Genomic DNA, 25,202 nt, shown 5'->3' with positions numbered 1-25,202 from the left:
AAAGAAAGAAAGAAAGAAAGAAAGAAAGAAAGAAAGAAAGAAAGAAAAAGAAGAGGTCAATTTCATGCTGGGAGTAATGGAAGCCCTGGGTCCTTTCCTCTAAGATTTTCTTGGCTCTGCTCTCCTCAGTGGATCAGCCTTGTCCTCAAGATGGCTGCCAGGAACAGCCAGGACCACAAATGTCCAAGTTCACATCCAGCAAGACAGAGCACCTTATCTCACATCCTTTCTCATGGCAATAAACTTTATCCTACTGGTCCTAATTGGCCCAGGCCTGTCCATCCCTGAGCTAGCCACTGTGGAGGAGGATGGAATTGCTATGATTGGCTTTGAGAATCCTCCCCTAGAGTTGATTTCAACTCCTCAGGATAAAGTGGATGTGTTGGAGTCCCCACATGTTCAGCATACCTCCATCACCAAGCTGGAGCTAATATCAAATTGAATATACACAGAACACCTGGCACATAAGGCATGCAATCAATCACAGCTATTATTAATTTTTGTCCAGGGATTTTTGTCCAAGTCAACTAAATAACACTTTGTTATTAATATTAATCTCAAGCCTGGCTACTCCAAAAAAAAAAAAAAAAAAAGATTTAAGACTGCTATTACTTTTTGTTGGCACTGCAGAGATGGCCCCCATCCATCTCCTCCTGCCCATTCCTATTGCTCCCGCTTTGGTCCCATTCATTCAGTTATTCATTCAACAAACATTCAGTGAGTATCAACTTTATGCCAGGTCTTTTCCTAAAGACTGAAAATTCCAAAATGAATAAGATTCGGGCAAATCGTTCACTGCCTCATAGCAGAAACAGCCACCCTAACAATTCCAGCACAAGAAGGCGCTATAGTAGAGGTGTGTGCAAACCTAAGTGTACAAGGAAGAGGGGGAAGGAGCAACTAGCTATGAAGGGAGGAGTGGTTGGAAGGTTGAACAAAGATGGTAACATTTTCATTGGGTCTTGCTGGATGAACAGAGGTTCGCTGCAGAGGCCCCACTCCCCTTCCCACTCCAAGCTCTCCTATGGCATTAAGACTCTTTCCGTTGCAAGTGATGAGTTTGCAACTCTGGAATTGGAACTCTTTAAGAGGGGAAAAGGGATTTTATTGTCTCATATAAGAGAATCATCCAAAGGTTTACATAGATTTCAGACATGGCTGCATGCAGAGTCTGAAATGTCATCACAGAACTCAGTTTCTCTCCATTTCTTGGTTCTGATTCCTTGACCAGGGGTCCTTGATCCGCACTGTTGCCCCTGGCATATCCCAACTGGAAGGCTGGCAGAGAAGAAAGCTACAAGTGTTCCAGAGAAATAATCCCCTTGGCTTTGATTGGATCACTCCTGAGCCAATCACTGTGACCAGGGGAATGTGATGCTCTGATTGGCTGGACCTCAGTCACATGCTCCACCCTAATTTCCAGAATAGCTCTTTCTATGGCTAAAATCTCTCAGAGCCCCACCACAGCTCTGTGAGGCCATCAGAGCCTGAGGAATTCTCTCATTTTCCATGCGAGGAAGCTCGTTGTTTTCTCAAGAGGCATAGATGTATCACTCAATATGGATTTAATGAAAAAAGAAAGAAGGGATGAACATCTGGCACCCTCTGTAGGTGATAGGAACATTCTCTGTTTAACATGGCATTCAAGGCCTTTGAAGGTCTTTGAACTGGCTGGTTGAGTTTTTACTTTTTTTATGTACGTGGATGGCCTTGAGCAGGTCAGCTAAACTCTCTGTACCTCAGTTTCCTCATCCGTAAAATGGGAACAGTACTAGTACCCATTTGGTCCATTAGGTACCTCTATCAGTCGGGTTCTATCAGGAAATTCTAGTTAGAATTTGAAGAATTGACAAGGGAGCTATTTTTAAAGGGTTGTAAGGAAACCCTACAAAAGATTATACAGTATCCCCAATCTAGTAACAGCAGGACTATGAGGACCCCTAGGCCTGAAGGGGCAAGACGAGGCACCCTTGCCAAAACCTCTCTAGGGAGAATGGTGCAAGAACACCAGCTGAGGGGGTGTTCCTGCAGGGAGGAAGCCAGTAGAACAAATACCCTGAACTCACTCTCTTCCCTCTCTCTATCTCCTGCTGGGGCTCCCCATTGGACTGATCCATCCAGAAGCCAGAGAGCAAGGGAGCATGGTGATGTAGTTGCTGGGGCCAATGTCCTGAACACAGAGAAGGGGGAATGGGACTCGAGAGGTGCACATGGAAGAGATCCAACAGAGCATTACCATTACTGTGGCAAAGCACGCGAAGCACTTAGAACTATGGCTGGCACATCAAAAAGATGTTCAATAAGGTTTAGTTATTAATTATTGATTATTGTTTCCCTCCGAGTCACAGCCCACCTTACCTCTTGCTCTCCCTCTGCAAGCCCACCAAGCTAGACTTCTCATGGCTCCTAGGCTCTTCCATCATTTGGAATGTCCTTTTCCTCATCTCTTCCCTTACATCCCTACTCATCCGAAAGACCTGATTCAAATGCCTCCTCCTGAGTGACCTCCTTGTGTAAACAAATAGCTATTTACAAACATCCACTAATCTGATTAAGGGAGAAATCTTGTCTGAAGTCTTACCTAGTTGTGACATCCACCAGAAATATGCAATAGGAATTATCCATGGGCAGGGCATGATGGGAGAGAGACATCTAATGTTCAGCGATATCTGCCTCGGCTCTCTTCCAAGTACAAGGGAAGTTTATACTTCCCCACTTCTTGCAGTTGGGCAGGACAATGGCAACTGGGTGGAAGTGACTCTGTCACTTCTGGGCCAGAGCATTTCCTTGCCTGTCCAAGTCCCTCTGATTCTGCTCTCCCCTGCCATGGTGACCCCTGAGGCATCATGTTGAGATTGGGGCACCATGAGATGGAGTGACTACATGGGCCTGAACCCTGCCCTCAACCATACCAGGCCAGCAAAATGAGCAAGAAACAAACTTTGTGTTTTGAGGGACTGGGATTTAGGGGTGGTTGGTTACTGCAGCACAACCTGGCCTATCCTGACTAGTACACAAGACTATGTGTGGTAAGTGGTCTACAAAGAAGGGCCCTCACTGAACCATGTCAGAATTCCCATCTTTGTAAGTCCCCTGACCTTGACTCTGGGTTGGCCCTGTGAATTCACTTCTGACCAATAAAATGGAATGAAATAGAACATGATTTTCAAAATTAGGTCTTAAAAAGCTGTACAGTTTTTGTTTGGATTTCTTAGGATATTTTCTTTGGGACAAGCCAGCTAGCACGTAAGAAATCTGATTACCTGAGAACACCAAACTGTGAGAAAGTTCTAGCCAGACATATGGAAAGACCATATGAAAAGAGAGAGTATTGCCTGACCAGCTCCATCCATCACAGTTAGCTCAGCTGAGGCACAGCCACATGAGTGAAGAGGCCATCTTGGACTGTTGAGCCCAGTCATGACTTGGGAAGATCCAGCCCCTGGTACCTCTCTGACTGCAACTGCATGGGAGACTCCAAATGAGAACCACCCAGCTAGGGCCCATCAATGGTGCAGAACTACAAAGGATAATAATGAGTTGTTATTTTAAGTCATTATGTTTGGGGATATAACAATATATAACCAGAACACTATAGTAAGGGTCTGACCTTTAAGGAGACTCATAAGGAGCCATCACAGCTCCTTTCTAGGAGGACTATGAAAAATCAGTTGCCTATAACTCCAATCAGCCGCTGGGCAATCCCCAAACTTAAGACCTGGCCCCTCTCTGTTGACTGGGTCCTTAAAAGACAGGAAGTATCTCAGGCTCACATTATGCAAGGTCACCCCTCATCCAACCCCAAAACACACCCAGGTCTCTCAGCTTCAGTGAGTCCAAGGCGACCTTCAGACTAGAGACCCTCCAGCTTGAGCCCAACTCATCACCTTCACTGTGAGCTAGTTGCTGAAATGGATTTCTGTTGGCATGGCAAACTTTGGAAGAAATGACAAAGTGCTAAAGCAGGGCATATGTATAACTAATAGGAAAAAGTCTGTGAAATTGAAATACCTCAATTCTGAACAATGTGTATAATAGTTATTTTTATCTAAATTATTTCCTGAACAAGATCTAAATTTAGGAAATCCAGTGTGTTATGGAACAATAATTACTTTTTTAATGGCACACAAAAATGGGGAGGATAATAAAAGATCACAAATGGATCCAAAAATATGGTGCTGACAAAAAAGAAGATGAGCCTTGGTCTCTGGACCAATGAATACAAATTGAATACAAAATACCTCTATTTTATATGCAGATTAGAACTAATAAAAAATAAATGTAAAATGCAGAAAATTAAAAGGCCAGCTTATTACGAAGCAGATGACAAATGAGGAAATAAACTAAGGCTGTAATGAAGGAAGATATAAAAAGACTCATTATGTGATGATTGTATATATCATCAAAGTCTTCAATACAGGTGCAACCCAGGTGTCAGCTGCTCTTTTGTCCTCTGGTTCCTGTGTGCTTTGGTTTTGTCCAGTTTCAACCCAGATACAAAATTTTGAACATCTTTAAGTTTCCCATAGCAATCCACTCACACCAAAGCAGTGTTTCCAGTGGGGGTGCAATTGGCCTTGTGTAAGAGACATCTCATCAGGTGACATGATCCTGGTCACCAAGTCAGTAATGACCATGCCCCCAACCCCCGGCAGTCATTACAACGAGTAAAACCAAGCCCACATGTTTCCAGTGTTCCTGAAGGCGGTATCACCCTCAACAGGGAAACCCTGCACCAAAGCAATGGGGACTGATCTTTACTGAAGATTTCATAAGGTTGCAGAAGAAAGGACTTACATCACACATTCCATAGCAAACAATCTAAAGCCTTCATTCCCATTTTCTGAGATTTTCTGCAATCCTTCATCAGCCAGACTGCTACTAGATTATTTTTGCCTTAGCCCCTCAAACCTCATAATGCCTGGCTGTCTACTTTATCTTTCTTCCCTCCAGAATTTCATTCCAAATCTCAAGTTTCTCTCCTCACTATTATGCAGAGAGGCGCCTCAACACTGCCCGTGATGCTACCCCATATTTGTATATTCCAACTCATCATGGGCAGTGCAAAGGGCCTTCACATTAATAGAACCCACCATCAGTAGAAGGTGGTTGACCCACCCCTGCTGGTTATTTGACCACACCCAAATGTTGTATCACCTGTGTTTGCTCTGGAACATTCCAATAAACAAAGTTGTCTCCATCGTGTGAAACAAGAAGGGTATAGATGATGCAGGGGATATCTGTTTTGGGGGGGGTTGTTTCATGTCCCTTCTGATAACTCCAGTTTTGCTACGAAGGACCATCTTTACTTTATGCTCAGTGTTTGAAGTTTGGGTGGGGCTGACCCCACTCCTCGGTGTCAGGAGTAAACCTGTGACCCAAGACAATGTGATTTCTGTTCATTTATTAACAAAACCAATGCTGTAAAAAATAATCTTATGCATACACATAAATGTGCAGCTGTACCTATAGGAGAAATTCACAAAAGTAGAATTACTAGGTCAAAGGGTAAATGCCTTTGTGATTTGATGGATTTTCCTGAATCATCCTCTATAGGAGTTGTCCAGTCTTACCAGCTACACGGACAGTATCTATTTCCACACAGACTGGCCAATAGGATATACTGTCAACCTTCTGGATTTTTGCCCATCTGAGAGGTGACATCACAATTGTTTTCTTTTTTTTTTTTTTTGAAGATTTTTTTTTTTAAGATTTTATTTATTTATTAGAAAGCGAGTGAGAGAGAAACAGCATGAGAAGGGAGAGGGTCAGAGGGAGAAGCAGGCTCCCCCCTGAGCCAGGACCCTGATGCAGGACTCAAACCCAGGACTCCGGGATCATGACCTGAGCCGAAGGCAGTCGCCTAACCAACTGAGCTACCCAGGCGCCCTTTTTTTGAATATTTTATTTATTTGAGAGAGAGAGCACGAGCAGGGGGAGAGGCAGAGGAAGAGGGAGAGGGACGAGCATACTCCTCACTGAATGGGGAGCCCAACGCAGGGCTCGATCCCAGGACCCAGAGATTATGACCTGAGCCACCCAGGTGCCCCAACATCACATTTTTGTGTATGTGTGAACTGTCCGTTTTTGTACTTTGCCCCTCTTTGCTCTTGAGTTGTTGGGTTCTTTGGCCACATTTCTAGGAATTCTTTATGCAACAGGGAGATTAACCCTTTGTGATATTGACTTGCAAATATTTTCCCCAGATTTTTGTCTTTGGACTTTGCTTATGGTTTTGCTTTTCAGTGAAGAAGTTTTGTGGGGGTTTTTTATAGCTGAATTAATCAATCTTTAATGGCTTCTGAATTTTGAGTCATACTTAATAAGGATGATTCTATGCCAATGTTTAAAGGAATTTACCCACACTCTCTTCCAGTACTTTTATACCTTTAATAAAAAACACAGGTTAATCTTTGATCTACATAGAATTTATTTTGGTGTATGGTGTGAGGTCGGAATCCAAGCTCTTGTTTGAGACAGGAGAAGCCAAACCCAAACCAGGCACAGAGTAAGGTGATTTAGTTCCCAGAAGGACGCCAGACCGGTTGCCAGAACCTGATGCATGAAACAAAACAGGTGCCCAGAACTGGCCAGGACAGCTGGGGCAGCACCACATTCCAGTAAGGTGACAGCAAGAAGACAGCAAACCCAGGGTCCCCATCAGCACGAGGACACAAGGAGACCAGGAGAAGGAGCTGAGTAGCTGCTTCTGGGTTCCAGACAAAGCCTAGAAAAAAATAAATAAATTCAGTGTTCTTTTGTGTCATTCAATAGCATTTTAAGGTTTCCTTCATACAGATTTTTTTTTAAGTAATCTCTACGCCCGATGTGGGGCTTGAACTCACGACTCCAAGATCAAGGGTTGCGTGCTCTTCCGACTGAGCCAGCCAGGTGTCCCTTCTTCATATAGATTTTATGCATTTCTTATTAAGTCGATTTTTAGGTCCTTTATCTTTTGTGTTGCTGTTGTAGTTGGGGGTCACCACTTCCATTACCTCTTCTAAATGGTTGTTTTTAGTAAAAATAGGGAGGTTATTGATTTCCTTCATTAAATTTTGGACCCAGCCAACTGAGTATTTTTATTGTTTTGTTTTGCTTTATTTTTCCCAACAGATTCACTTAGTTTTGCCAGGCACAAAACTATCATCTGAGGGGGGCCTGTCTGGCTCAGTTGGTAGAGCATGCAACTCTTGATCTTGGGGTCGTGAGTTCGAGCCCAATGTTGGGCATAGAGATTACTTAAAAAAAAAAATCTGTATGAAGGAAACCTCCCTTTTTCCATTTCATAGAGATGACTGAAAATCGAGAAGGGTGTTTCCCCTGATTCCAAGTCCTGCATGTTCAGTGAGGAGGAAGAAAAGAGAAATTCACATCTCCGGTGGTACCTCCTCGCCTTTACATAAGTTCACTCCTTTTCCACCTGCTTTCCCTTTACCTAGTAGATTTTTTTTTTTTAAGATTTTATTTATTTATTTTAGAGAGCATGAGCAAGAGAGAGAGAGCACAAGCAGGGGGAACTACAGAGGGAGAGGGAGAAACAGGCTCCCTGCTGAGCAGGGAGTCCAATGCGGGGCTCAATCCCAGGACCCCAAGATCATGACTTGAGCCGAAGGCAGATGCTTAACTGGCTGAGCCACCCAGGTGCCCCTACATAGTAGATTTCTATCAGACTTCCAGCCCAAGATCAAATATCACTTCCTGTGGGAACTCTCCTTAACCTCTCTACCCAGATCTGGGTGGCCTGTACTTGTCCATCATGGAGGTCACCCCAGTCATTGTGCTGCACTGTGGGAGGACGTGATGAGTCTGTACCTCTCTGTGGCTGTGGCTCTAAGAGGGAAGGGAATGTGTTCGTTTCAGGGAGCGCTTGTTTTCAGTTTGCCCAACATCCATCACTCCCTCGATGCCCTTCTGAGGTTTTTCTCCTCTCACTAAATACAGTGAGTAGGGGCTGAAATCAAAAGTTTTCTCTCCTCCAGCCAAGGTGAGGAACATTCGGCCAAAGGTAGGCCAGATGGACCTCCCTCCCAGGAATTCGAATATCGGGACAAAGGTAGAAATGTTTGGACTGCTGTTCCAGATGCGTGCCCACTCTATGTGACAAGTCCTCCTTCCTAGCCTCTAGAGCTGCCCACTTCTAAGGCTCCTGTTGACCCCATGGACAGCCCATTTCCTGCCAAGAAATTCACTTTCACTTAAGTTGGCCACAGTTGATGCCAGGGTATACTATCCTGCAGTAACAACCTAAAATCTCAGTAGCTTAACACAGTCGAAGTTTATTTCTTGTTCATGTCACAGTCACGGAGGGTTGGCAAGTCATTCAGGGTCACGGGCCCTTTCCATGTTGGGTCTCAACACTCCTTTCAGGTCTCTAGAGTTATCAGATCTTCTGCATTTGCTGGCAAACAGGAAGAGAAGGTGGAGGATTGCCCCAGAAGTGCTTTAGGGGGAGAAAGGTCATATATCACTTTCTCCCCAAATTCCATTGGCCAGAACGTAGTCACACGGCCCCACCCAACTGCAAGGGAAGGTAAGAAATGAGGTCTACCTATCAGAATGAGAATAGGAAGAGGGTTTATACTGCTCGCCACCAACCAAAGTATATCTTGAGTGTTACACTTGCCATTGTACTTTCAGCCCCAACCCCATGCCTACACAGAGTGCCCACTCAGTAAATATTTACTGAATGAACAAATGAATGACACACGATATTGTGTAGTCTTCATAATCACCTTTGTAAGGCTCAGAATAGCTAAGTGACTTGCTGATGGTCACCCAGCTAGTAAGTGGCCAAGCCAGGATTCAGGGCCAGTGTTCCATTGTCCCATGCCGCCACCCAAAATTTCCATCTGTGTGCTGAGCCCTGAGCTGTATGGGAAAATGAAATCGATAAGAGCCAGCCCTTGGCCTGGAGGAGTTTACATCAAAAGAGAAAAGTTGAAGAGCAGCCCAAGTTTGCCAAGATTTAAAGACCAGCTCAGGACAAAAATGGAATGAAATGACCCACACTTCCATGCCAAATGCACTGCACAGATGGAGAGCAGAGAGATGCACTCTGGGGTGAACCCAGTGGTCTGGGAAATCCTCAGAGACAAGGCAGAGCTCAAACATCAGGAGAAGCTATGTGAACACAAATTCTCCCAGGGACATCTTGGATTCAGGCTCTGGTCAATCAGCATGGTGCACTGGATTCAACAGCAGGCAATTTGGGCTTTAGGTGTCAGCCTAACTGCTCACCTGCCACACTATTTGTCATGGGCTGAAATTCTCAAAACTGTTTTAGTTTGTACGAGAGAAAAGCAATTCAAATGGGCTCTAACAAGATAGGTATATATTCTGATTCATATATATTAAAAGTCTGGGTATAGGTGGCCTTCAGGCATAGTTTGATCCAGGGACTCCTACCAGGTCCTTGGAACTTGATCTCGCTGTCTTTAGTCTTGGCCAAGCTCTCCCCTAGTGGTGGACCCTGGCTGTGTCAGACTCTTATCCTCTCAGGAATAAGTCTAAAGGAAAAAACGATTTTCTTCCTGAATTGTTCTGGAAAGGATCTTATGACTTATTCTAGGTTAGCTTTAATTGAGCCTTCACTTTTGAGCTGGGTGGAATCTAATTTGAAGTCCTGGATGGTACATATCTGTACTCTGTCACTCCTCTATTTCCAGATCTTGGTGACCTCAGGAAGGATGCAGAAGGGAGAGACTAGCAAAGGGACTTCTCCCCACATAAAGGGAGACCTCAGCCTGGCACCTCCTCTTGGAGCAGTCAGGAACCTGCCCAGCATATCATGACACATGGCGTAGAAACCTTTCGTAGACAGGTCTGGATTTTCTTCATTCAGTGAATGGAAGCCTCTGCTGGACAAAAGGGAGCCAAAAAAAGGTGTTGTAGGTCCCAAGGTTGACAATAGTTGGTGAGCTATCCCCATCCTCCAGCTGCTTGAAGGAGCAAGATGTTCTTCTGTTGAGTACCCCTGAGCAGCATTATCCTATCCACATGACTCACTTTGACAAACAGAGCCTGGCATGGGAACCACTGGGGACAGAACTGGTGGCTGGGTTTGGGCTGAGCAGGCTGGAGCGTGGTTAGGAACTGTCATGCATCCACATGGCCCAGAATTCAAGAGGCCGCCACTGTTTAGGCAACATGTGTGACAATAAACAAAAACCCACTTGTGCTAATTTAAATACAGTGATAGTATATACATTAGGAATGCTTCAGCAACAACTAACAAAGACTTAAAAATGAGGACTTTTTTTGCATACTAGTAAATAAGTGACATGATGCTGTGTAGACTCAGCTGCTCAATGGTGCTATGGCATCTCTGTGATTCTCTTAGCCTTGCCCTCATGGTGGCAAGATGGCTGCTGCAGGTCCAGACATTGTGTTCACATTCTAAGTAAGAAGCAGAGGGAAAGAGAATGTGCCAGACACACCTGGCCCCCCCGTTTTTTGGATAAAGAAAAAGCCTTCCTATAAACGTTGAGCAGCCTTCTGCTCCCATCTTATTGATCAGAACTGAGAAATACAGCTTCCTTAAGCTGCAAGAGCAGCTAGGAAAGGAGACAGTCTAGTTTACTAGACTACGATGACGGTAGAAGGAGTGGGGAATACCAAACAGCATCAACCACAGGAAAGTTTATTACTAACATGGCAGTATAATACTTTCTGTTCTTTTCAATTTCTTGATATTTTTTTTCTTCCCTGCCATCAAGCTAAAAGCTGTGCTTGTCACCTCAAAAGAGGAATGTGAAAAAGTAAGAAACAGAAAAGGCCATGAGTCTGGCTTTTGTGTCTCAATAGTTTAAGTCCTTATCAGAGAAACATAAAAGCCAAAAATAGGGTTCACCACCTTCAGATCAGGAATATTTCCCTGGGGTATAGGGAAAAAGACAAAGAGGAGATGTAATGCAAAAAGAGAGAGTTTGGGACGTCTCTGAAGGCCAGGCCCTGAACCCTACTTCTCGTGGGGGAGGCAGCAAGACTCCAAAGAAAGGTTTGAGAAGCCCAAGAGCAGATGGAAAAAGTGCTTCCCAGAGTGCCTTGGTTCCCAGCGGGCATGAGAGCAGCAGAATGATCCCTGAGCCTTGGCAATGGACCAGGAGAGGCCAAAGTAGCTGCGCAGACAGAAACTAAGTGGGCTGTGTAAGCTGATGGTCAGGGATAGATAGCTGAGAACGGATGTCTTGGGCACACCTTCATGGACTTCAGGACCAACACTGCCCACCATAGCTAGGCACTTCAAAGGCCACCCAGGAATTAGACACATTGCACAGCAAGGTGCAGACGCCATCTTGGCTTGCAACAGAAATGATGGTGAATTACGAAAAACGTAGAGAAAGTTATTCATGCACCCTTGAGTACGTGGACTGAGGGGATAGTCCATGACAGAGATGGCTGGTTGCCTCCCCCAGCATCCATTCTCCCCTTGTCCCCTAGGAATAAACCCTGACTTTTAGCTGAACACATTTCCCAGACTTCCTTGCAGTAAGTTGTGATCGTGTAACTACGTGGTGGCCAGAAAGATGTTAAAAAATGGCTCTGTGGGACTTACAGGAAGTTGCCCTAAAAGGGAGGGACCTGGGGAGCCTGGGTGGCTCAGTCAGGTAAACATCCGACTCTTGATTTTGGCTCAGGTCATGGTCTCAGGGTCGTGAAATCGAACCTGAGTTGGGCTGCACCTGGAGTCTGCTTAAGATTCTCTCTCTCTCTCTCTCTGCCCCTTGCCCCACTCATTCTCTCTCTCTCTCTCTCTCTCTCTCCACCCCCCAAATAAATAAAGAAATAAAGGGAGGCGCCTGCTCTTTGTCCCTTCTTCCTGGTTACTACCTGGCATAGACAGCTCCAGCAGCCATCTTGGTCCAAGAGGTGACCTTGAAAACAGAAGGTGGGAGAGAAAGTGGAGCCCGAGTCTCTGTGACGTGGCCTGCCTGCCTCCGGACGTGTTTGACATGAATGAGAGACGCACTATTATCAAACAAAGTGCCACAGGCTGCGTGGCTTAAAGAACAGAAACGTATTTTCTCATGATTCTGGAGGCTAGAAACCCGAGAGCAAGGTGTCAGCAGGCCTCCATCTTGGGCGTGTAGACGGCCATCTCCTCCCTGTCTTCACGTGGTCTTCCCTCTGTGTGTCTCTGTGTCCCAAACTCCTCTTCTTCCAGGGACACCATATTCGGTCAGGGCCCACGCGAACGACTTCTTTTTTTACCTTCATCACCTCTTTAAAGACCCCATCTCCAAACAGCGGTCACACTTGGGACTGCGGGGGTTAGGACTTCCGCACACGCACTGGAGGAGGGCCACGCCGCTCAGCTCTACACACACCTGCCAGGAGGCTGGGACTGGCTCAGGCCCTCCACTGACCACCGACCGTCCTCCCGCGATGCACTTGAAGGAGTTGAGGACAAGGCCTGTCCCCGCGGCCAGCCTGCCCTGGGCTTCAGAGAAGAGACGAGAGTTATGTCTGACAAAGGTCCATGCTAGGTGCCTTTCATGGTTAGCTGGAGAACCCTCATTTTACAGATGGAGAAACTGAGGCAAATCCCTACCCTTATACCAGGGCCTTGAATCCCACCTTCTCCCACCTTCTTGAAAACTTCTCTCTTCTGTATTTTCAACCCCTTTCAACTGGACCCATCCCATTAACTTGTTAAAGATAATTCACCAATTAAAAAAAAGGGGGGGGCACCTGGGTGGCTCAATCGTTAAGCGTCTGCCTTCGGCTCAGGTCATGATCCCAGGGTCCTGGGATCGAGTCCCGCATCAGGCTCCCTGCTCGGCGGGAAGCCTGCTTCTCTCTCTCCCACTCCCCCTGCTTGTGTTCCCTCTCTCGCTGTGTCTCTCTCTGTCAAATAAATAAATAAAATCTTAAAAAAAAAAAAAAAAAACCCTAAAAACAGAAATGAAGTTACATTTGTCATCCCTCTTCCCCACCCTCCCCATGCCTGAACCCCTTGTGGAACCACATTTTACTGTTTTCCCCAGTGTTTTTTATGCAAATATAAGCAAATACAGAAATATTTTCATATTTCCCATTTTCCCCATGACTTACACAAAAGATGGCACACCAAATACACACTTCCTCCCATTGCCTTTTTTCTTTTCACTTAACAGTATATCCTAGCGATCTTTCCATTACAGTACATAGAAATTTTCTTCATTTTTTTATAGCAGCAAAATATTCCGTTTATGCATGTACCATGGTTTATTTAATCTGTGCCCTATTGGGCTATTTCCAGTCTCGTGAGAAAAAAGTCAAAGCCACAATGACCAACTACACACACACACACACACACACACACACACGCACGCATTTTTATCCATGCCAAGTAGCTCCATAGCATAAATTCCCAGAAGCAAGACTGCTGAGTCAAGGATAAATGCACCTGTAATTTTGATAGATAGCGACAAATTGTCAATCACAAGAATTGTTCAAATTTGCAAAACCCCTCAGAAATGTACACAAGTGCCCATTTCTCTTTCAGCTCCCTCGAGTCAGAAGAAAAATGACAAACTAGGGGAAAATATTTGTAACTCAAATCACAAATGAAGAACTCTCCTGCCTAATATGTGCAACTCTTAAAATCAATAATAAAAAGACCAATGAACCAACAGAAAAATAGATTAAAAACATAAAAAAGTCTCTAAAGAATAATTTCCCCAGACCTATGAAAAGATGTCAAGTTCACTCGTAATAAGGGAAATGAAATGCACATCAAAACCATACCAAGAGGCTATTTTTCACCTGTTAAAGAGTGACCAAAAATCGGGTGCCTGGGTGGCTCAGTTGGTTGGGCAGCTGCCTTTCGGCTCAGGTCATGATCCTGGAGTCCCAGGATCGAGTCCCGCATCGGGCTCCCTGCTCGGCAGAGAGTCTGCTTCTCCCTCTGACCCTCCCCACCTCATGCTCTCTCTATCTCATTCTCTCTCTCAATAAATAAAATCTTAAAAAAAAAAATTAAAAAAAAAAAGAGTGACCAAAAAATCCAAAAGGTTGACATTTCATCATTATTTATACATTTCCTTTTTTTTTTTTAAGTTTTTATTTAAGTAATCTCTACACCCAACATGGTGCTCGAACCCACGACCCCAAGATCAAGTGTTGCATGTTCTTCCAACTGAGCCAGCCAGGCACCCCATTATTTATACATTTTCAAAATGCTCTCCTTTGTCCTCTCCAGCCACTATCCTATTTCTCATCTCTGCTCCACAAGCAAACTTCTAAAAACATCTGTCTAATGTCACTGCCTCCATTTGCACGCCTACCCAAAACACTGCCAAGGCAGAAGTTCTCAACTGCATGTGATTTTGCCCTCCAGGGGACATCAGGCAATGTTGGAAACAATTTTCGTTGTCACGGCTGGGGGTGGGGTGCTTCCAGCCTCTAGTGAGTAAAGATCAGTGATGCTTCTAATCATCCTCCAAGGCCCAGGACAGGCCCCACAATGCAGAATCATCCAGCCCAAATGTCAACAGTGCCAATGTTGAGATTCCTGACATTGAGATTATCTCTGGTGTCCAATCCAGTGGACTTCTTCTAAGTTTTCATGTACCTTGACCCCTCATAGCATTCAATGTGTTGACTAACTCTCCCTTCCTCCTTTTCGAAATGCTAACTTCTGTGATGCTAGCTTCCCCTCCTCCATTCCCTTCATAGGCTCATGTCCCATATGTGGCAATCCAATGTTGGGGTTCCTCAAGGCTGGGTTTCTCTTACCTCACAATGACCCTAGTTGACATCACACACACGCCCTTGGCCTTAATCGCTGTCTGTCCAGACCTCACCTTAGAGCTTCAGTTTTGTAGCACTAACTTCCGGCCCCACAGTTCCACCCAGGTGTTTCCAAGGTCCCTGGCTCCCACCAGGCCAGTCTTGCCTTCTTGGTCCCCCATACCACCCTCGGTGACTGGTAAAACCATCAGTCTAGAAATGCGAGCTGGATGCTGGGACATCATCCTCGATGCCTTTGTCTTCATCATGCCTCAACAGGTCCTGAGATGTACCCTCTAAATAAATACCTCCCTAATTCATTCACTTCTCCCCAGTCTCACTACCACCAGTCCTCTCCAGATCACCGTCACCTTTACCCTGGACCACTGTGTCATCTGTGTGGATTCTCCACCACCACCGTGCCCGCCCCCCCAGCAGCCACAGGGAGCTTTTCAAACCCCACATTGACGTCCACTTGCTCTTAGGATCAAATCAAAACCCTTTACCTATTGGCATGGCCTGGTGCCTGCTAGCCTTATCTCAGAGCAGCAGAGAGGATCCCTGCCCCAGAAGACATCACAGGGGACTTTCCACCTGAGATATCCTGTAATTCAGGCCCCTGGTCACTTATAGCCCTTCGTGTCACTTGATACAGTGACACTTGAGTGACACAGACCTGAAGGAATTGAGTGGCAAGCGGTGTTGCAACCTGGGGCAAGAGTGTTCCAGATAAAAGACCAGGAAGTGCAAAGACCCTTGAGGAACAAGACAAGTTGAATATATTTCCCCACATACTTGTTGGCAGTTTGTTTTTCTTTATTTTGGAATTGCCATTCCACGGTCTTTGCTGTTTGTCCTATGGGGCTCAGGGTCCATCTCTTTCTGATTTGTAAGAGCTGATTTTGTAGTAAGAATACTAACCTTATTCTGTCATTTGGATCGTATGCTTTAAAAATAGTTGGCCATTTGTTGGGGCACCTGGGTGGCTCAGTCGGTTAAGCGTCTGCCTTCGGCTCAGGTCATGATCCCATCCCTGCATTGGACTCCCTGCTCAGGGTCCTGGGATGGAGCCCCGAATCGAGCTCCCTGCTCAGCAGGGAGCCTGCTTCTCCCTCTATCCCTTCCCCCTGCTCGTGCTCTCTCTCTCACACAAATAAATAAATAAAATCTTTAAAAAAAAAAGCATCTGCCTTCAGCTCAGGTCATATCCCAGGGTCCTGGGAGCGATCCCTGCATTGGACTCCCTGCTCAGCGGGAAGCCTGCTTCTCCTTCCCCCTGCTCTTGTGCACTCTGTCTCTCTCACTCTGTCTCTCCCTCTCAAATAAATAAGTAAAATCTTTTAAAATAATAATAATAAAAATAAATAAAAACAGGTGGCCATTTGTGTTTATTTTGTTTGTGGTAGTTTTTTTTTTTAAAGATTTTATTTATTTATTTGACAGAGAGAGAGACAGCTAGAGAGGGAACACAAGCAGGGGGAGTGAGAGAGGGAACACAAGCAGGGGGAGTGGGAGACAGAGAAGCAGGCTTCCTGCTGAGCAGGGCGCCCAATGCGGGGCTCGATCCCAGGACTCTGGGATCATGACCTGAGCTGAAGGCAGATGCTTTAATGACTGAGCCACCCAGGCGCCCCATATTTGTGGTAGTTCTTACTGTGTAGAAATTTTAACATTTTTTATAGTCAAATTTATGATTTCTGAACTTGTTTTCTCGCCAGCAGGACACTTCCCCATTGAGATTTTTTTTTTAATTCATTCATATTTTCTCCTAATTTTTTTATAGTTTTAGTTTGAAGTTTGAAACCCTTGATCTATCTGGTGTTTCCTATGCTTTGAAGAGTGAAGTACCCTTGAGGTGCCTGGGTGCTCAGTCGTTAAGCGTCTCTGCCTTTGGCCCAGGTCATGATTCCAGGGTCCTGGGATCGGGTCCCACATTGGTATCCCTGCTCAGCGGGAAGCCTGCTTCTCCCTCTCCCACTCCCCCTGCTTGTGTTCCCTCTCTCGCTGTCTCTCCCTTTGTCAAATAAATAAATAAAATCTTTTTTAAAAATAAAAATAAAGAGTGAAGTATCCAGTGAGTAGGGATCTGGATTTATCTTTTTTCAAAGAAAACAGAAAAGAAAGAAAATAGAATAGCCCATCTTTTCCTCACTAATTTGAAATGCCCTCATGCCAGATATTAAGCTCAAACCTACCTCTTTACACTCGCTCTGCAATGCGGAGGGCAGGGTTCTACAAACCAGCTTTCTTCTGGGTCAGCGCCCTGTGTACACTCTGCCCATAGGGGGCGCTAGAGATAGACTTTGAGGCTAAAGGATGAGAAGGACCTTCCTGTCCCTGGGGCTAGGACCCAGGGGCTATGGTGATGCTAAGGGGTGGCTTGTGGGGCTTTAGCCCTCCTACCTCTTCATCAGATCCCCGCAATCCCAAATAAGCATATTCTAAAATCAGCAGTACCCCTGCCCTCCATTGTTGCCACAAAACGAACACCTCTTCCTCTTCCTCTTTGAATCAGATTGCCCTCCCAAAGATGTCTACAGAGAAATTCTAGAACTGATCTTACTTGGGTTCAGAAGGAGAGATCAACAAGGCCGTAGGGTGCTGCTGTCCCACACCCGAGACCCGCCTCACTGAGATCGACGACACACAGCTCACCCAGCCCGTGAAACTTGTCTTTGCAAAGCGGAGCCCACATAGGGGTTGACTCAGAGATAGCAATCCCAGCCCCTCACTCTCCGGTTCCTCCTCCCAGCCACGTCCCACTCCGGAAGAAGGACCCAGGCCTCAAGGCAAAGTCCCCTGGTGCCAGGGGTCAACCCATCATAACACAGGATCATGAGGCAGGAGCTCTCTTGTTGGCATCTGTTGCAGGGCTGCAGTATGCAGGGGAGGGGTTCTATTTTGTGTAACTCCCCAAGGGCAGACTTAGGGCTCAAGGGCGGAAGGCATGGGGCCCTTCCCATTGCCAGCAGCCGTCTTGGGAAGGAGTGAGTGAATTCCCCATCCCTGATCCTTTGCCCGGAGTGCGTTCCCTCCAGTATTAACATGACTCACCACTCATCTCCTTCAGCTGTCACTCAAGTGTCACTGTATCAGTGAGTCCATCTGTGACCGCCTTATCTAAAATTGCAAACCTCCCACTCCATCCCTCTTCCTTGCTTCACTTCCTTAGCACTCATCATCATATATTTTATTAATTTATCTTGCCTATTATCTGTCTCCCACCACTGGAATATAAACTCCACACAGGCAGGGATTTTTATGTTTTGTTCATTACTGAATTCTTCGTGTCTAAAACAGTGCCTGACACATAATAGACGCTCAACAAATATTTGTTGAACAAATTCCTCCCAACCACCTTAGAGACACTTAGAGGTATTGTTTTTATTCCCATTTCACAGAAAATGAGGCAGATGAAACAACTGGCCTTAGCAGCAGCCACGGGTTTCCAGTCCAGACATGCTATGGCCAGCGCCCCTGCCCCTATTTCTACACTATATTGAGGTTACAAAATGCTTATTGCAGCATTGCCTGGAACAGAGGAAGCCTGGAAACAACCTAATTTCCCATCAGTAGGGGGGCAGTTAAATAAATTACAATACTAGGCATCCTGTAATAGCCTATAAAACCAAACTATAAACAAATTTGGAACAATCTCCAAGATATCGGTGAGTAAAAAAATAGCAGGATGCAAAACAGTGCATTGCATGTGCTCTTGTCCATAAAAAATAAACAGGATAATCATACGCACATTGGTTGGATATGCAGAGAAAAGTTCTAATGGATACTATAGAAATGGTTGACAAGGCAAAAGGGAAGTTTGGGGGTCTCTAGTAAGAGGAAGGCTTTGCATTCCATTTTGTATTGTTGGGATTTTAAATCATGAGCATGATTTACTTTTTTTCAGCATCGTAAATCTTCCACATTGTTTAAAACTCAAAAAAAGCTACAAGGCTTATATAAAAAATTGGCAGTCCCTTATCCCATCTCTTTGTACTGCAGGTCTTTTCCTAAAGGCAACAACTTCAACTCTTTTAGCTATTCCTTCTGTTTGCTATTCTCTTTCTAAGTCAGGGTTTCTCAAACTTTAAGGAGCACGTGAAACACTTGGGATCTTGTTAAAATATACATTCTGATTCAGCAGGTCTGTGTTGGGTTCCAACATTTTGCATTTCTAACAAGTTCCCAGGTGATGCTGATGCTGCTGGTCCATGGATCATTCTTTAAATGGCAGGATTCTAAATAACATGCTAATACACCTAGTTCTTGATTTTTCTGCTTTTGATCTTACTTCCTAATATAGAAAATGAAAATTTAGTTCTCTTACACCCTCACCCCAGCCTCTCCCACACACATGCATCCTGTCCTCATCCTCCTAATATAGTTATATACCTTTTTGGTTAAAATAATTTTTTAGTATTTAGTAGATAATATTCACAGCTCAGCCACATAGTACGCTATGATTATATTTCCCTTATTGTGCAACTTTTTGTTTTCCCTGGAGTTAATAATTGCTTTATTTTTTCCTTTCATCTTTATTAATGCATTCTCAAACTCTCCTGACAAAACTGAAAATCTATTCTTGATAGATTCAAACACGTCATATGCTCTAAATCTCAGAGCCTCTGTCTTCTTAGTCCAATATAGATTGGTTATTCCATATTTTTTTTTTATTTTTTTAAGATTATTTATTTATTTATTGAGAGAGAGAGAGAATGATAGAGAGAGAGCATGAGAGGGAGGAGGGTCAGAGGGAGAAGCAGACTCCCTGCTCAGCAGGGAGCCTGATGCGGGACTCGCTCCCAGGACTCCAGGATCATGACCTGAGCTGAAGGCAGTCACTTAACCAACTGAACCACACAGGTGCCCAGTTATTCCATATGTTTCCTCAATTAAAAAGACCAAGAAATAGACTGGTAAACCGAGTTTGTGGCAGGAAACAGAAAGGAGTGTTGTTCCTCGGTTATAAATTAGGACTTAATGACTGTTCATTGTATCCTAATCTCCCTTATTCCTTTTAGCAATACTTCACCCCGTCCCGTTTTTGGCTATACATATTGGGCTGTGCTGATAGACGCTGAATTTCCCAGGCTCCTTTCAAGCTGGTGGACTAAATACTTGCTGACAATATGAGTAGATGTGAGGAATGGCACTTCTGCATCACTCTATCTTTCTTCCCTCTTGAGGACTAAAACGTGAATAGGGTGCTCATAAGCCAGCTTCAGCCAAGAGGATCACCTACCTCTGGACTGTTACCTGAAGAGAAATAAAATTCCACCTCATGATAACCTTGGACCAGACCTGGACTGACACAAAACTTTTCCCCTGTGATGTAATTCACATGCTCCTCTGGGAAGACACTGGCATTCTCAACAGAATGCTTGAACAACATTCCCATAAATTTTAATTCAAGTAAGACCTCTTCTAGGAAGTGAGCTTCCTATCCACTCAGCTGTCAGTCCGTCAGTGCCACTAATGTTCCAGAATCAGACATTTTATTTTCTTGTGTCCAACAATGAATATCTAACCATTCTCTTCCCTATAAAAGGGAAAGGACTCTTTGAACCAAGTTGGTCATAAGCCTCTTTCCTCATGGCAAACTTGCAATAAAACTTCGGCATATACTCCTAATTAACTTATCAGAAGACTTGTTTGAGCTGCTGTAAATGTGGGGCCTCTTTGTTACCGTGGCTTAGCTGTACCCTAATTAAGAGGGAGAGAAGAGCCATCGCCTACCCACCCCCACTGGGCAGAGAATCCCCCACAAGTGGGACCCTTTCCTCTCTGGGCCTGTCTGGGTCCCCACGTGCACTGTGCAGTGCATGGCCTGGCCTAGAGCATGCACCCGGCGACTACTGAATTTGAAATTAAAATGGGAGCTAGTGGTGCTCATATTTGCTTCTTCACCAGACTGGGAGTTTCATCCCAGTGATCATGCAGGTCTTGAGTGAAGGACTTTGAAAAACAGCCATGCTCAGTGTGCCAAAGGGGGAGGTGTTTTGTCCAAGCTTCAAAGAGCCCTGGGAGAGAGGGCTGGCCCAGGAGATGGAACTTAACTGACCAGTTACTGTTGCCAGGCATTTTATATGCTTTGATTCATGTAATCCTCCTGAGAGCCCACAAGGTGGGTATTTGTTGTTGTTGTTTTTTAAAGAATTTTTATTTAGTTATTTGACACAGAGAGAGAGAGAGAGAGCACAAGCAGGGAAAGCGGCAGACAGAGGGAGAGGGAGAAGCAGGCTCCCCGCCGAGCAAGAAGCCAGATGCAGGGCTCGATCCCAGGACCCCAGGATCACGACCTGAGGCAAAGGCAGTCACCCAACCAAATGAGCCACCCAGGTGTCCCCAAGGTGGGGATTTGGAGTAAACCTCAGCAGTTTTTGCCTGCCCATCATCCATGGGCCATGAAAGGGAGCAGGGAAATGAATAAAAACCAGGAGGGGCCCAGCGTGGACCAAGAACAATAATGTGTCATGAACTAAAGAGATGGATTAACTCTCTTATTAGAGTTCTGCACACCTGAGTCCTAAATGGAAAATAAGGGGATGTCGGGGAACGTCCTCTAGGGCTTGGCTGGGGCCTGGGTGAGGCCTCGCAGTCACCATTCTCCACATCCTGGTCCCTGGGTTCCGGAGGGCCAGGGCGCTAAGCTAGGAACCCAGCAGATAGCCCCTGCCCATGGCCTGAGTGTTTCCAATTAGCCAGGCATGGGCCCTGGGTCCCTGGGGAAAGGCCTGGGTTCCTTTTTTGGAGGCTCATTGTGTTCTGGAAACATTAAGAAATGCCAAAATCGGGGCGCCTGGGTGGCTCAGTCGTTAAGCGTCTGCCTTCGGCTCAGGTCACGATCCCAGAGCCCTGGGATCGAGCCCGGCATCGGGCTCCCTGCTCAGCGGGAGGCCTGCTTCTCCCTCTCCCCCTCCCCCTGCTTGTGTTCCCGCTCTCACTGTGTCTCTCTCTGTCAAATAAATAAATAAAATCTTTAAAAAAAAAAAAAAGAAATGCCAAAATCAGCCTTATGAAGACCGAAGAGTATCTTAAATGTTTACACTTGCCTAATAAACACTTTTAACACACACACAAATACGGTGCAATACAGTTGTTCCGTTCACAAGATAATTACAGGATTCATAAAGGATATTGACTCAGGGAACCCCATGGGATGCTGTGGGGAGGATGTGGTCTGAGATGGGACACAAAGACATGCTCTTAATGTCCCATGAATGTTCCAGGTCCTCAGTCCCTTCAGGGAAATTGTCATGCCTGAATATATAACTGCACGTATAAATCATATCAGAAGCTTACACTGAAGTCTCTTAGGGAATGTGAGGCCTGGACCAGATTTCGCCCATGCCCTAGGCAGGTGTGTGAGCCTGGCCTGAGCCCAGGAGGATGACTGGGGCTGACCCTGAGTTCTAGGCAGGAGAAGGCTCCCCCAGACTGCCAACACGGGAACCAAGGACTGCAGGTCTAACTCCAGCACCCACAAGCTGGTGGGCTGCCTCAGTTGGCATGTTTCTGGCGCATGGGTCTGGCAGAGGGACCATCCGTCTTGGAGCAGGGAGCAAATAAATGGCTGAGATTTAAGGACTCAGACCTGCCAAGATGCTTGGGGCAGAGTTGGAGCTGCCTAGTGTCCCTAATCTTTCCTCCCCGGCTGGAATCAGAAGAAGGTAGGGGTAAGAGAGAGAAAGGTGGGGTCTCAGACCCCTACAGACTTGGTCTGAGCCTCCAACCCCCACCCCCAAGCCCAAGAGCCAGGCCCAGTCACCCAAACAGGAGACAGACAAAGCTTCACAGCCACTGAGAATTAAAACCTATTGATTTTCCCCATTAGCTAGAGAACACCATCAGAGTGCATTAAAACCAGGCAAAGCACCAGCATCGTGAATAATTAACATCCACAAATGACAACCCATGGGGCCCAGGGGAGGGGGCACAGGGAGCCTGGAGGCTTGCGACACCCTGACCCCTTCTGACTCCCACCCGAGGGAGCCAAAGCCTGGCCTGGTCTGGCCTTCCCTCCTCCTCCTCCCCCCTGAATCTCCACGCTCCTTCCTGCCCCCTCCCCTTTCCTCTCCTTTCCTCAAGGAAACACCAAGTCTCCAAGGCAAGCGGCCCAGGCAGACAAGGAGCAGAGAAGATAGAGCACTGAGACGAGAGTCCAGGTGCCCGTCTCTGCTGTGTGTCACTGCGTGACCCCAGGGGAGTCTGCCCCTTTCTGAGCTCATTCCCTCCTCTGTGGAGTGTTGGGGTTGGGTTAGCGTGCTTCTAGCTAAGTCTATAGGTTTGTGGTTCCTGAGAGGGACAGTGACTGATGCAAGGCATCCAGCAGGGACTGTAGCAGAGCCCGCACTAGAACCTAGGGCCCCTAGGCCAACCCCCCTCCAGCCATACTAAGGGACACCTTTGCGCAAATCAGAAATAAGTCCCCCTCTATGGACAGATTCAAAAAGGCACCCCTGTAGGTAGACTGATGTTAGGAAGGCGCTCTTCGGGCTGACCAGTTAGCAAAATGTGACCACACACACACACACACCCCACACTGTCACAGGGCTAAAGACGCAAAGCTTGGCAGAGCAGAGGTAGGGCTGGATATCAGCCCCCCACTCACCCTCTGCCAGGCTGCCCCGTGCACTGTGCGCAGCCTAAACACTCCATGTGGGGGCTGTGTCCCCAGCCCCCACCTTCTCTTAGCCAAGGAGGAGCAGATCTGTCCTTCCAGCCAGTGGAATTCAGTTCAACAAATATAGATGTTTCCTTCCAAGCTTCTCCGCCCTCGTCCGCCTCCTCAGCCCCTCAGCGGACCCAAGTTCCTGTTCCGTCCTCCTCCCATCCATCCTTCGGCCTCGGAGCCCTGGGAGAGGCACCTCTGCAGTGACTACTTGCTACAGCCCTGACCGCATCACCTCCGTCTGCTGCCTTGCACCTCACCATCCGGCCCGCATCTACTCCGCTCTCTCTGCTCCTGAGCCCCGGGAAAAACTCTGCTCACTCCTTAAAACCCAGCTTGAAGACCTGTTCCTCCACTCGTCCCTGTCTTCCTCAGACAAGCCAGCTGGTTCTTGACTCTGGGCCTTTGCCCCTACTGACCCCTCTTCCTGGACAGTCTCCCTCCAGATCTTCCGGCCTCCGCTCCCTCCTCCTCCTGCTGCTGGTGGCAGCTCTAAGGTCACCTCCCCTGGAGGTCCTCCCTGAGCACCCTATCAAACCGCCTGCCCATCTTCAGCCTCTCTCACGTCTCCCTGCTTTATTTTTTCATAGCCCTTTTCACACTCGGAATTTATGTGTCCTCCGTTGATTGGCGTTTCCAGGGCCACTGCGAATGGTTGTGTGCGCTCTAAGTTGCAAAGGAGGTGAGTGGGGCTGGAACCCAGGCTGTGATGGACACTCGGCGCTGCTGTTCGAGGGCTGCACCTGCCTACACTGTCACCCTGTACGTGAGCTGGGACCCCACCGGCCTCCCGCCGTGACATGCAAGGCCCCCCCGAGGCAGAAGCAGTGTCTGCCCTCTCCATTGCGGGGTGCCCAGCGCCCAGCACGGTGCCTGGCACATAGATGCTTCCAACATTTCTCAAGCAAGCGAATTCTATCTGGGTTCCCTCACTCCCACCCAATTCTCACACTCCTCAATTGGATGTATGACTGCATGTAACCGATCTCTGGGTCCCACGGGGGGTGGGGGGGTGTCCAGTCAGGGAAGGAAGCCAGTCAGGGAACCGGACCCAGAGTCAGCGACGGTGACTGTTCAGGGAATGCGGTGGGAGGATCCAGGGGCTTGAGGGGTGGACGTGTGAGTGGAGGCGTCCAGCAGATGCTCTCTGGAGCTCAGAGCCCCGTCCGTCGCAGGGGTGTTGTCCCGAGCCCCCCAGTCCTACCTGGCTCCCTGGAGGTGCTTATGGAGGGTTGAGGTGGCCCAGGCACTCTGACCACGATCCCGACACCCAGTGCTCCTCGGAGCCAGCTGGGCAGGCGGTGGCATCTCAGGGTCCCACGGAGCTGGGGCCGGACCTGAGGCGCCGCCCTTCCCTCCGCTCCCTGCAGCCGCTGCCAGCCCCGCCGGCCTTCCCAGCTCCGGCAGGGAAGGAGTTAAGCTCCAGGCTTCGCAGCGTGAATGTAGAGCTATTAATACCCACAGCCAAGCGGTCTGCCAGAGCAGCCACGGAGTCCAGGGATCAGGCAGCCCGGGGAGCAGGCGGCCGGGGGAGCAAGCTCGGCCAAGCCAGAGCCAGGACTCCGAGGGCCCGAACTTTTCTTGGGGGACAGCGTGGGCGCGGTGCCAGCTTCACCCACCTTTGAGCTTCAGGTCCTGACCCTCTCTCCTGGAGGCCACCCACGCCAGCCACCCCAGGAGGGCAGAACAAACTTTCTTAGGGGAAACCACCTCTGCCGCCCGCCGTGCTGGCCGGACAGGGAGGAGCAGACGTCCAGACGGACAGATGAGCGGATGGACAGCGCATCTGCGAGCCTGCCCTCCCAGTCCCCACTCTGAC

General features: G+C 47.1%; 1 long non-coding RNA gene across 3 annotated transcripts; it reads right to left on the bottom strand.

The window, feature by feature from the left end:
• Positions 1-6,412: 6,412 nt before the first annotated feature.
• LOC117999667 lies at positions 6,413-25,090 on the bottom strand. 3 transcript variants are annotated; one of them, XR_004676293.1, is made up of 3 exons: positions 25,003-25,081; positions 11,830-12,439; positions 6,413-6,727 (listed from the first exon to the last, which is right to left on the bottom strand). It is a non-coding gene; the product is annotated as an uncharacterized LOC117999667 (long non-coding RNA). The 3 variants fall into 3 exon arrangements; XR_004676294.1 differs by lacking the exon at positions 25,003-25,081 and adding an exon at positions 24,588-24,889; XR_004676295.1 differs by lacking the exon at positions 11,830-12,439 and having other exon boundaries at positions 25,003-25,090.
• Positions 25,091-25,202: the final 112 nt, after the last annotated feature.

This window comes from Mirounga leonina, unplaced genomic scaffold (genome assembly GCF_011800145.1).
Source record: "Mirounga leonina isolate KUSES-001 unplaced genomic scaffold, KU_Mleo_1.0 Mir_454, whole genome shotgun sequence".
NCBI classification, from domain to species: domain Eukaryota; kingdom Metazoa; phylum Chordata; class Mammalia; order Carnivora; family Phocidae; genus Mirounga; species Mirounga leonina.
The sequence above is the reverse complement of the archived record's forward strand: the minus strand, read 5'-3'. Positions and strand labels throughout refer to the sequence as shown.